This window comes from Zeus faber (genome assembly GCF_960531495.2).
Source record: "Zeus faber genome assembly, chromosome: 1".
Lineage (NCBI taxonomy): Eukaryota > Metazoa > Chordata > Actinopteri > Zeiformes > Zeidae > Zeus > Zeus faber.
The window spans coordinates 57,585,189-57,595,685 of record NC_137193.1 but is presented as its reverse complement, the minus strand read 5'-3'; positions in this window follow the sequence as shown (position 1 = coordinate 57,595,685).

Sequence of the window (10,497 nt, the reverse complement as noted above, 5' to 3'; positions counted from 1 at the left end):
GCCTCAGCACGATGGAGAACGGGGGGAACCACGTGACGACGCCCGGTGGGTTCCACACCCAGAGAACGCGAAGGAGGGAGCGGAGGAGCGGCTCCGCTGCCCCGCGGGACTCAGTCAGACACGTTCCGCAAGTCAGCCGTGGCTCTGTGCCACATGGAGCTCAGGGGTTTTCCTGTTAATATCGACCTTATGTATTGCGAGCGCGGGCACATTTTTGTTCAATAGTTTTTTTTAATATATTCGTCTTTTTGATTCAATTTACATGTGGCACACTCACACAGTCGGTTCGGCGCAATGGGTTTTGATGTAAAATTGTAACCCTTATGTCTTGATATTTGCCCTTTCCTTTTTAGAACCGCAGTTGTACTTGAAATGGCATTGTGAGACGTGCGACGTCGACCCGAGTAAGGGAGTTGGTAAATTAAACTTTTACCAAATCCTGTCGGAAGTACGCTAAACACATCTTTTTTTTCCTTTTTTTTTTTTAATCTACAAAAGCTTTTTAGAGAAATTATAAAAACGCCTAGTTCGTTTGACGCTGTCCCAATAGCGGATTCAACAGAGCGTTCACGTCAGCGGCCGCCATCTTGGTAAGGTGTCTCAACGGCGCCCCGGTCTAGATAAACGGTTGTGATCGGCCCGATTCCTAGCTTTGATTGATGCTTTTAAAATTAGAAAATAATTTGTATTTTAAAACATTACCGATTAATTTGTTCTTACATTATCATTTACCAATGTGCACTTCGCCAGTATTCAATTGAGGCAACTTAAAAGACACATTTAGATATGTAAGAGTATTTTGTATCGTGCTTTAAAGGAAGTGGAATGGCCACATTCATCCATCAAATCAACAACATACAACCTTTTTTTTCTCGCACCACTCTTGTTTAAACAAGGCCTTCCTATTAATTGTATTGGTTCTATTATTACCCAAGGTGGAGCAGTGGTGCGATGGGAAATTATGGGTAAATATAATTTTCCAGTACAGTAATGTACAGTATCTGTTGGTGGAAATAAGCATAAGGAATAGAATGAATATTTGCATCCACACAGGGATAAAGAAGTGACAATAAATATATATTTTTAATTTAAACACAGACAGATACTCTAGAGATGATGGATATTATGTCGAGGGCTTTTCCAATTATAGATTTGTCTTTCAAAAAGATTACTGTGTCATCTGCAAATTGAGTCATTCGGTTCAATTCGGTATCAAACAAAAATGATAATTTGTCATTGTTGTAATCAAATATGCAAATAAAATTCCTTGCCAGAACAGACAGGTGTTAAATGCACCGAAGTAAAAGTCCCTACATCACTAGCAATTACATGGTAACTGGCAAACGCCACTCCTTTGTGGACCAGATTTTAAACCTGGTCGCGGTTTAGGGCCCTGGCAAATCAACCAACATTTTTCATTGTTGAGCGTGTAGCTATTATTGTTTATCTGTATTATCTTTTATCAATTTGCAATAATACAATTAACTCATAACACTTTCTACATAACACCAATACTCTAATTATTAAAAGTAGAAGTACTTCTAAAAGTAAAAGTGGAAGTAATCTAGTGACCTGAGGAAGTGTGATAACAGGTGGAATAAATAAAAGAAAGCAGCACTAGATTAATGAGTTTAATTCACACAATAACAGTTGCCAGCCAGCAGGAAAGTACTGTAAAACGAAAAGGTTGAAATTAATGAATTGTCTCAGAGAAAACCATGTGGTTGCTGAATAATAATCCTAAAAGCAACACCAACACATCTCCCACTTCAGCACTATACACTAATTACTTGTTAAGTCTAAATTCAAAATAAAATCACATTTAGCCTGCACAGAATAAAGAAACGGACAGCCTCGTGTAAAGTAAACCGAGGCTTTTCAGGGTGTCATGATGTCATTGAAAGTTACAATTGTGGAATACAGTACACCTGACGCAATTACTGTATGGGAGAAGCATTCCCTCTCCTTTCTTCACCATGTGAAGCGCTGTTGGTCTTTTTAGCGCCAAGATGAGATCCGTCTTTCCTTTCCTCTGCCTGGACGCTGATCTCCAGAGGCTGTGTGCTGGCATCCACTCACCATCGGCCTTTTATACTCAAAACAGAATTTCGAGAACAGATCGACAAGCGAACCAACCGGTTCTATTGCAGAACGCTGCCAAGTTCCTTTTGTTGAAGTTAATTGTTACTCAATACCCAAATACATGGTAACTGGACTTATGGAGTATAGGAAAGGGTATTCTACGGCTGAAGTTTTCCTGATGCAGCATACAGAAGACTGTTATTTATTTGTTTTAATTTTATTTTACGGTTATTTTACCAGGCCAGTCTAATTTTTGTATAATACATTGGATTATATTGGATTAGTTACATAAGTAAGTACATAGGTATTATGAATCAGGTTTTTAGTATCTTGTGATGTATGTTTTCCTTCACATTGTCCTCCACAGCAATATTCAATATGCAAGATGATTTATTTGGGGCAGGGAGATAGTAATACATCAGAATTGTTTTGTCTGTCCTTCTCCAGCTTCTCCATCGGGTTGACAATATTAGAACTTGTATTCTTTAATCATACTGTACATACATGTGCTTGTTCCAACTCGTGGTTCATTTTAAACGCCGCCTCATCAGCCGTAACAAGCAGTGGAGCCTATTTCTTCTGGCTTCAGAAGATCCTTTGGCGGAGATGCTAGACAAATCTGACTCCGCATTTTGTGTACATGTTGATTTTTTATAAATGTTTGCTCCCCTCCCCATGCAAGAACTGTAAGGCTGTGGTTTTATCCGGCTGTTCGACCCGTTTGGTGATCTCCTCTGTGCGGTTCCTCAGAAATCTCCTAGGAAAAGCGGAATGTTAGAAAACAAATTCAATTATATACATGAGGCAGATGGTGAGTTCAGTTGTTTGGAATACAGCTTGCAGGTGTTTAGTGCCGAACTTAAAGTGATAAGGGTGATAACAGTCAACAGAGCGTGGACGAAGAACAGGAATATTTACATTTCTCCTTGACACACCCTCCATTCATTTTCTATTGTGGTTTAACAGCCACAAAGTCAATACAGTGTTAAATAAATTCGGATGGACTCCAACCATCCTCTGCTCTATGACCCAAGAGTTCAACTTAGAGTATTGAATGGATTAATCCTCGGATAAAATAAAACAAATAAGGGCTAAAATCTGTAACCTTTGTATATCAGCAAAAATATATCTCCCGCTGTTCTCTCAAATAACTTTTTTCTTGAGTTTGTTTCTCTTGAATTTTTTTAACCTCCAAAGTTTATTCTAACTTTTTATCCCTGAAGAATTTCATACAGTTATTTACTTTGATTCTTTTCATGGCGATTATTTAAGAAAATCTGTCATTGTAATCTGTAAAAACAAACAAAAAACAAAAAAAACAGAGGGGGAGCCAGAGACTTTTCTTTTTAAGAAAATAGAATGTTTTTAGTGTAGAAAAATCAATGATGACATTGTTTTATTTGATTTTTATGGAGTCTGTTTGAACTTTCTCTGTGGCAGCCTCATGTTTTATTGTCTTTTACCTGACTGCACAACAAATTTCTTAACAAGCACAACTAGACAATTCCTGCGTAAATTGTGGAAAGTGAGCAGGCCCCTGTGAAGCTGAGAAATTGATGAACCGTTTGATGAGAATGGAGGCAGTTAGAGCCACTTCCTGTCAGAGTGCACCTGGCCCCGCGTCCATCTGTCCGTCGAAAAGCACATCCGCCCCAAAGTACCCTACTTCCTCCAGTGTGATTCCAGAAGTCCTCGATAATCTGATTGCGTCCGTGCTCAAGGACACTTCAGCATGCTACCAGGAGGAGCCTGGGAATTAACCCGTTTGATGGTTCAGCTGTCCAGTAAGTTACAGAGTTCAAACCCGCAAACTTGCCATGGGTCTGTCCCTTCACTATTGTTCCTACTGCCCTGTGTGTTTCTATAAAACAGTGGTTAACTTTATGGGAAAGACTTGGACACCTCCCAAAACAAACAAAAATCAAAAACTAAAACAACAGGTCGACAGGGTCAAGACATTTATATATCCTTCTTACCTGTAATCATTAACATTACAATATATTTCCCAACATATTCATACCTGGGAGAATCTTGTAATACAATTTCAAATACCCCTAAAGTGGACCATACCATTACGCTCCGCAGTGGAAGGCGTGGTCCGCAGCTCAGATCGGTGTGATCTTATTTCCAAACAATGCAAATAAAAACAGTGTGTTCTTATTGTAGATTTATTTATTTTCCTCCGTATCCTTATTGAATGAAACAATAAAATACTGTAAATCACTACCCCCCTGAAAATATTTTGACATCCCAATTGTCATTGTATAATTCACACTTTGCCAATCGCAAAGCGTTGGCCGAAATTTGGGCCCAGCTTGATTGACGCGAATACCACCGGGCATATGCTTCCGCATAGTAATAGACCGCGAGTATTGACCAAGTCGCTCCATTTGATGCATGCTTCGCTGGTGTGGCTCGAAGGCTCTGGGAGAAGAAGCGCGGCGACGAAACCTTATCATTTTAAGAGTAAGATGTAGCAGAATGGTATCTATTTATTTTTCAGAAATAACTGACTGCTGACTGCTGCCATTGGCCAATCAGAATCAAGTATTCCACAGAGCCGTGTAATGGACTTGATTGATTAATTTGATTAAATTGCACTTCTTTTGTTGCCACTTAGGTCAGGAAAGCCTGCGATTGTGATTTTATGCTGCTCGTATTTTTGTATGCCCTATTTTGGAGCAAGGCCACCCTACAAGCAGTAATTTGACCTTTCACAAATCTCCTCATTGTTATTTTAACTTATTTATGAGTGGGAGATGAAAGCATCCCAGGGGTTCAGGACAGTGGTGTGTGTGTGTGTGTGTGTGTGGGGGGGGGGGGGGGGGGTTCCAAATTGTTTGACTTATTTACCTTTGTTCTCCAGAGAGTACATGGAGGGCATGCTCGCACCCCTCATTCAGGCATGGCTAACGGTTATAAACTCACAGGGACCACGGCTTATGGGATCTCTTCTTACTCGCCGGCACAAATTACTAAACAAATAAAGATCTGTATCCCCCCTCAAATCCTGCCCAGTGGGACGCTGATCTGAATACCACGACGGTGTGGAAAAAATTCTCAATGCTTCTACGAGAGAGAGCTACCATAAACGGGTATGAAATTATGGGATGCCTGTTGCCATAATAACATAGGACACTCACTGTGCAAAGGTCCAGAAGCTCACCTGTGCTAGACATATAGAGATCAAATAAAAGTCATTCCCATTTTGTGAAACAAGATTATTTGTCCTGGATACAGACTTTACACAGTTGTTTAAGTAATGAATAGATGGACAATTCGACTCCATTTATAGCTTAAGGGTTGCATCCCATCTCAATTTTAAGTCCCATGTATCTTATAACTGTCCCCTCACAGGAAACCAAATAAGTTGTAGCATGTAATATAGGGGCTGGAAATACTCCATCTGCCATGTGGCTAAGCACTTAAACATGTAACCCCAGCCACAGAACTTTGTGTTGAAATGAGATGAGCAGCTTCTTTTACATGTGGTGGGAAAGGAAGTGCATTCAATGCTGCTGATGCAGATAACGTGCTCTGGGGGAAAACATCTGCTGCATCAAATGTATCATTCAGCATCAATGTATCAGCAGAAAGAGTACGCTGAAATACTTTAATATGCGTGTACAAATCAGGCACAATGTTTATAGTGCAGCTATGATCTGTATGCATGAGTTGCAGCATATTTATTTTTTTGAAAAGGTGTATATATTGCTTTCCAACCATTTAAAGCACCTGTCATTTAGTTAGATAACCATATAATCCAGGTTATAACCCAGGTAAAAAATATATACTATACTAAAGTTGTAAAGTTGTTCATTGGAAACCACGAACATTGTACTTAATGTATTCAACAGATAAATGAACCATTGCTTTCCTGAAGCTATAATTTTCTCTGTTTTAGTGCATTAATTAAAGCAAATTGTGATATCACACTTGATCCCACAACTCCCACTGACTCTCACAGACTGCAGAGACATTGAGACTGGAACAGTCGTCAGCCTCCGGTGTGACACATCCCTGTACTGGAGACTGGAGGTCGAGGAAAGCACGGTGCCCTGATCCGATCCTTGCAGCAGATGGAAGCAGCCTCACCCATCCACCCACACACACACACACACACACACACACATACACACACACACACGTATGCACGATGCTCAGCTGCCATGAATGTGTGTGCCCACTGTGTCCAGCTTACACCGCTCTGACCTTCTGAGGGGCTCATAGGGGAATCTGCTCCCCCTGATTGAGATTCTAGGTAAGATTACTGTGAAAACTGTGTCAAGTACACAAGCGGCCCCCCTCTTTAAAGTGTGTGTATGTGTCCTTTTTTTCTCCTGTGGCTGAGGGCTTTACACCTTGGGCTGAAACAGGCATCGCTCAATGAAAACTCCGCTGGTGGTGTGTATCTTTCAAACCAGACCGTGACCATACCAGACAGTTAACTCACGGTGCACCGAGCCGAGCGCGTCTGGAAGAGAAATACCGGACAGTAAACGCAACTCAGTTGGATTTGGCCTATGCTGTGCATCGTTGCCAACACTATGGGATCCTGGGGGGGTCTGCTGAGCTTCCAGTCTGGGGAACTGTATCAAATAGTGCACAAAAATGACTTTGGGTGACAAATGCATCTGAAATTGAGTTTAATTGGGTAAAACTGTAAATAATTGCATCAAACTAAATATAATATACAGTATTCAGTGTCACTTAACACCTTTCTCAATCTCAGTTATAGTAATTTTTTTTGACACGATATGTTGATCACAGCAATTTTTGTCAAGTTTTTAGGTTGTAGACCTTTTTATTATTTATTTGTTATAAGTACTTTTAATGGTTGAAGTGTTAGAGAGACTTCCAAAAAATATCATCATTATAGTTGTGCAGTCAATTCCACGTGATGGTGGAATCTTACACGCAGATGATGAGGTTGTGCGAGCCGTAAGGGCCAAAACGGGTTCTGACCACGGTTGATCTAAATATAGAAGAAGGAAAAACATCAACCTCCTCTCCGGGGCAACACAGGGGGTCCGTCGTAAAGTTTAGTTAAACCCAGTGGCAATAAACAGCAGCTAAGCTTTTTAGCACACAAAAAAGGGGAAACCAGTGGACAGGAAGAGAGAGGATCCAATAATAATAATAACCAAAAAGATGGAGGATGGAGAACTGGATCCATGAACACGTACAGTGTTTTTTGGGGTCCCATCAGTGCATTTTTTTAAATTTCAGTTTGTAATTTAATTGATATGGCCATTTTGTGCCACACATCTCATTTTGGAACAAACCTCGCTGTTGGTTAGGAAGGGGTGACCTGCGGGGTTATAACTTCACACAGCTGAGCACATTACGGCCCCCTAAAAATATAATGAGTCCAGGTGGATGGGCTCTCTATATAACCCCTCGGACACAGGCCCTCATAGGAGGCTTCTACCTTGATGTCAGCTGCCAAAAACCGACTGCAACTGCCAAAGTTTCAAGCTCTCCTCGTCCCCAAAGACGCATGCAATGCTCCTGAGCGGCATATAACTGAATATTTGCTTTCTGGTCTCTTCTTCCTTTCCTCATTGGCTTTCGTAGTCCCTCTGTCTCTCGCCCTTCTCTCCCCTTCCATCATCCCTCCTGGTGGAGAGACATATGGCCACCCGGCATTCTCCAAGTTCCATTATAACAAGCTACATTCCCTGGAACGCGTCCTGCGCTCTAACCCTGAATGGTCTCTGGGTCCCCAAACAGAACCCCCAACCCCCCCCCCACACACACACACACACACACCCTTGCACCCTCTTTCATCCAACACACACACACACACACACAAACACACACACACACACACACACACACACACACACACACACACACACACACACACACCAACACACCCACACCCTCTCTGATCCTCCTGATAGCCCTCACCCCACCCACCCACCCTTCCCACCACCAGCTCTTTTGCTCTATCTCTTGGTGTCCCAGGCTCCCAAATGCAGAAGGGCACGAGCAACTGAGCTGTTCCTCACACTCTGGACTGGATTGATCCGTGGGGCAGGAGAAAGCATCCAGTTCTGTCTATCTCCCAGGAGGAGCCAAAGAAGAAGAAGGAGAAGAAGAAGAAAGAAGAGGGGACCCACCCATGGGAGGAAAAGAGAAAAAGCTCCTGGTCATCGCCAACGTACCCAATTACGAAGGGTGAGTTTTCCAGATTCTTGGCTCTGTTTGGCTTGATGTCTTCCAAATGTGTTGTTGTGTGTTTGTATTTGTACATTTTCTGTTATTTTTCTGTCGATGCCCATGTTCTTCTTTTGAGGCACTGACAATTTAAATCCCCCACCATGGTTTTCTTAAAATTCTAGCGCTGCTTTCTCCAGAGGATCAGATGCATCATGCGCAAGTCGCCAGTTTCCAAGTCACTCTACATGCTGGCATTTGGTTTAGATCAAATAATATTAAAATGCTCCTCTCGCCGTGAACATTTGACACGTTGGATTTATTAAGATAACAATGTCAGCTATTTTCATAATTTATTTTAAACTCTTTAAACAAATCATAATTGTAGTTTGTAATGCTATAGTTCTAATTGCACAAAATTCAATGTTTTACTTTGAATATTGGAATATACAGTTTTTTCGTTTCGACATGACACAGATTTCACACTCTTTTTGCCCAACAAAAGTGACGCCACAAGGCTCTGTGTAAATGTGTGCGTGCAAAAGAGATAGACAGCACTTTTCGGGGGCTGATTCCAGTGTGACGATGCCTAGGTTCATGCACATAGAAGCGTATATGGTATATGTTGGTCGTGCGTACTTTTCGTTGGTCTGATTTCTCGGGCACTTAGGGCCGGATTGGATGTGGTATTATTTTGGTTCAGTAAGGGAATACCCTTGTCCTGTCCCAGAGCATCATTCCCCCCCAGAGAGCAGGGACGGTACGTGCATGATCAGGGAGACTCAAGGCGGCTTCAGTTCCGGATCAAAGACGCTGTGGCCTGGACGGAGCTGGCTCCAAGGGGGGAGGGCTGCGTTTGGTTTGGAAAAAAATAAACCTGTTGATTATTTGATATCACGGCGTCAGGGTATCAACATGTCTATTAATTTGCGGAATGGATCTTGTTACTCGAGTATTTCATGTATCTGCTCTAATTAAGGGGACACGATGTCACAAATATGTTTCGGGGTATTTTTTTTTTTACATTTGACGCGGCTCTGGTTTTAAAGAGTGCATCAATTAGCTGAAGAGCATTAATGGATCTACACTCGTGGCATGGCAAGACCTTTTAGTCTTCCTCGCAAAGATCACGCTTCAACACATGTATATAACCGCACAGAGCAGCGCCCCCCCCAACCCCAACCTGCCGGAAAAAAAATCCCTCTTAGGCTTTAATGGACGTCGCCATATGATCAAAAGTGTGGCATGGGAGTTCCTGGAAAGAACCCTGCAGTGGTGGCGGTCCCTCCTAGTTAGTATGTACCACGCTAAGCCCCTCACTCCATCACCGTCACTTATATAATAGCTGTAAGTCCCTGGAAACCCACTGCTCGGCTTTTCCACACACTGTAGTGGAGTCAGGCCTATAGGATTACTGTACACACACACGCACACACGCACACACACACACACACACACACACACACACACACACACACACACACACACACACACACACACACACACACACACACACACACACACACACACACACACACACACACACACACACATACAAGCACATGCCTCCCCATGGGCATGTGTACTTGCCCACGTGTGTATCAGTGGAGTTTTCTGTCCGGCAGAGAATAATTAATTGAAATTAAGATGTTATACAATGATGTGGAAAAACAAAATGATTGGGAATTAGAGCCATTTGCAGGTGCAGATTCAGCATTCTCTGAGCAATTCACTAAGTTAACACAAGCTTCATTAGCTGGGGATGAACTAGGCTAGAACTAAGCCTAGGACCTTTTCTTATTGTCCTATATTATTACTTCTCTTATAAATAGAGGTCATTCAATACTGAGCCGTTTGGAATACTGAGCCGTTGTTAAAGTAGTACATAAACGATAAGAGCTAGATGAGAGAGTGAGAAATAAATTGACATTAGGCAGGGAGTGTTAATTTGGTCCAATGACTAACAATTTCAGCCATTTATTTCTACCTCGCCAATAATCCGGCATGTTGAAAAGCATCTTACAAAACATATCCAAAACATCCTGATCGGGTTCCCCTCAATTAGCAATATTGTCATATTCGAGAGTCATCGTGTTCTCCAGTGCTCCAGCCTCCCATGCACCGCCAGTATAAATAGAAGTTATTTATACTGAGGAAGAAAGATATTTGATGCCCGGAGCTTGGTTTGCAGTGCCTGTTTTGACTGCGACGGCAGCTCTCATCACTGTGCTCTTGTAGCACATTTGGCATCTT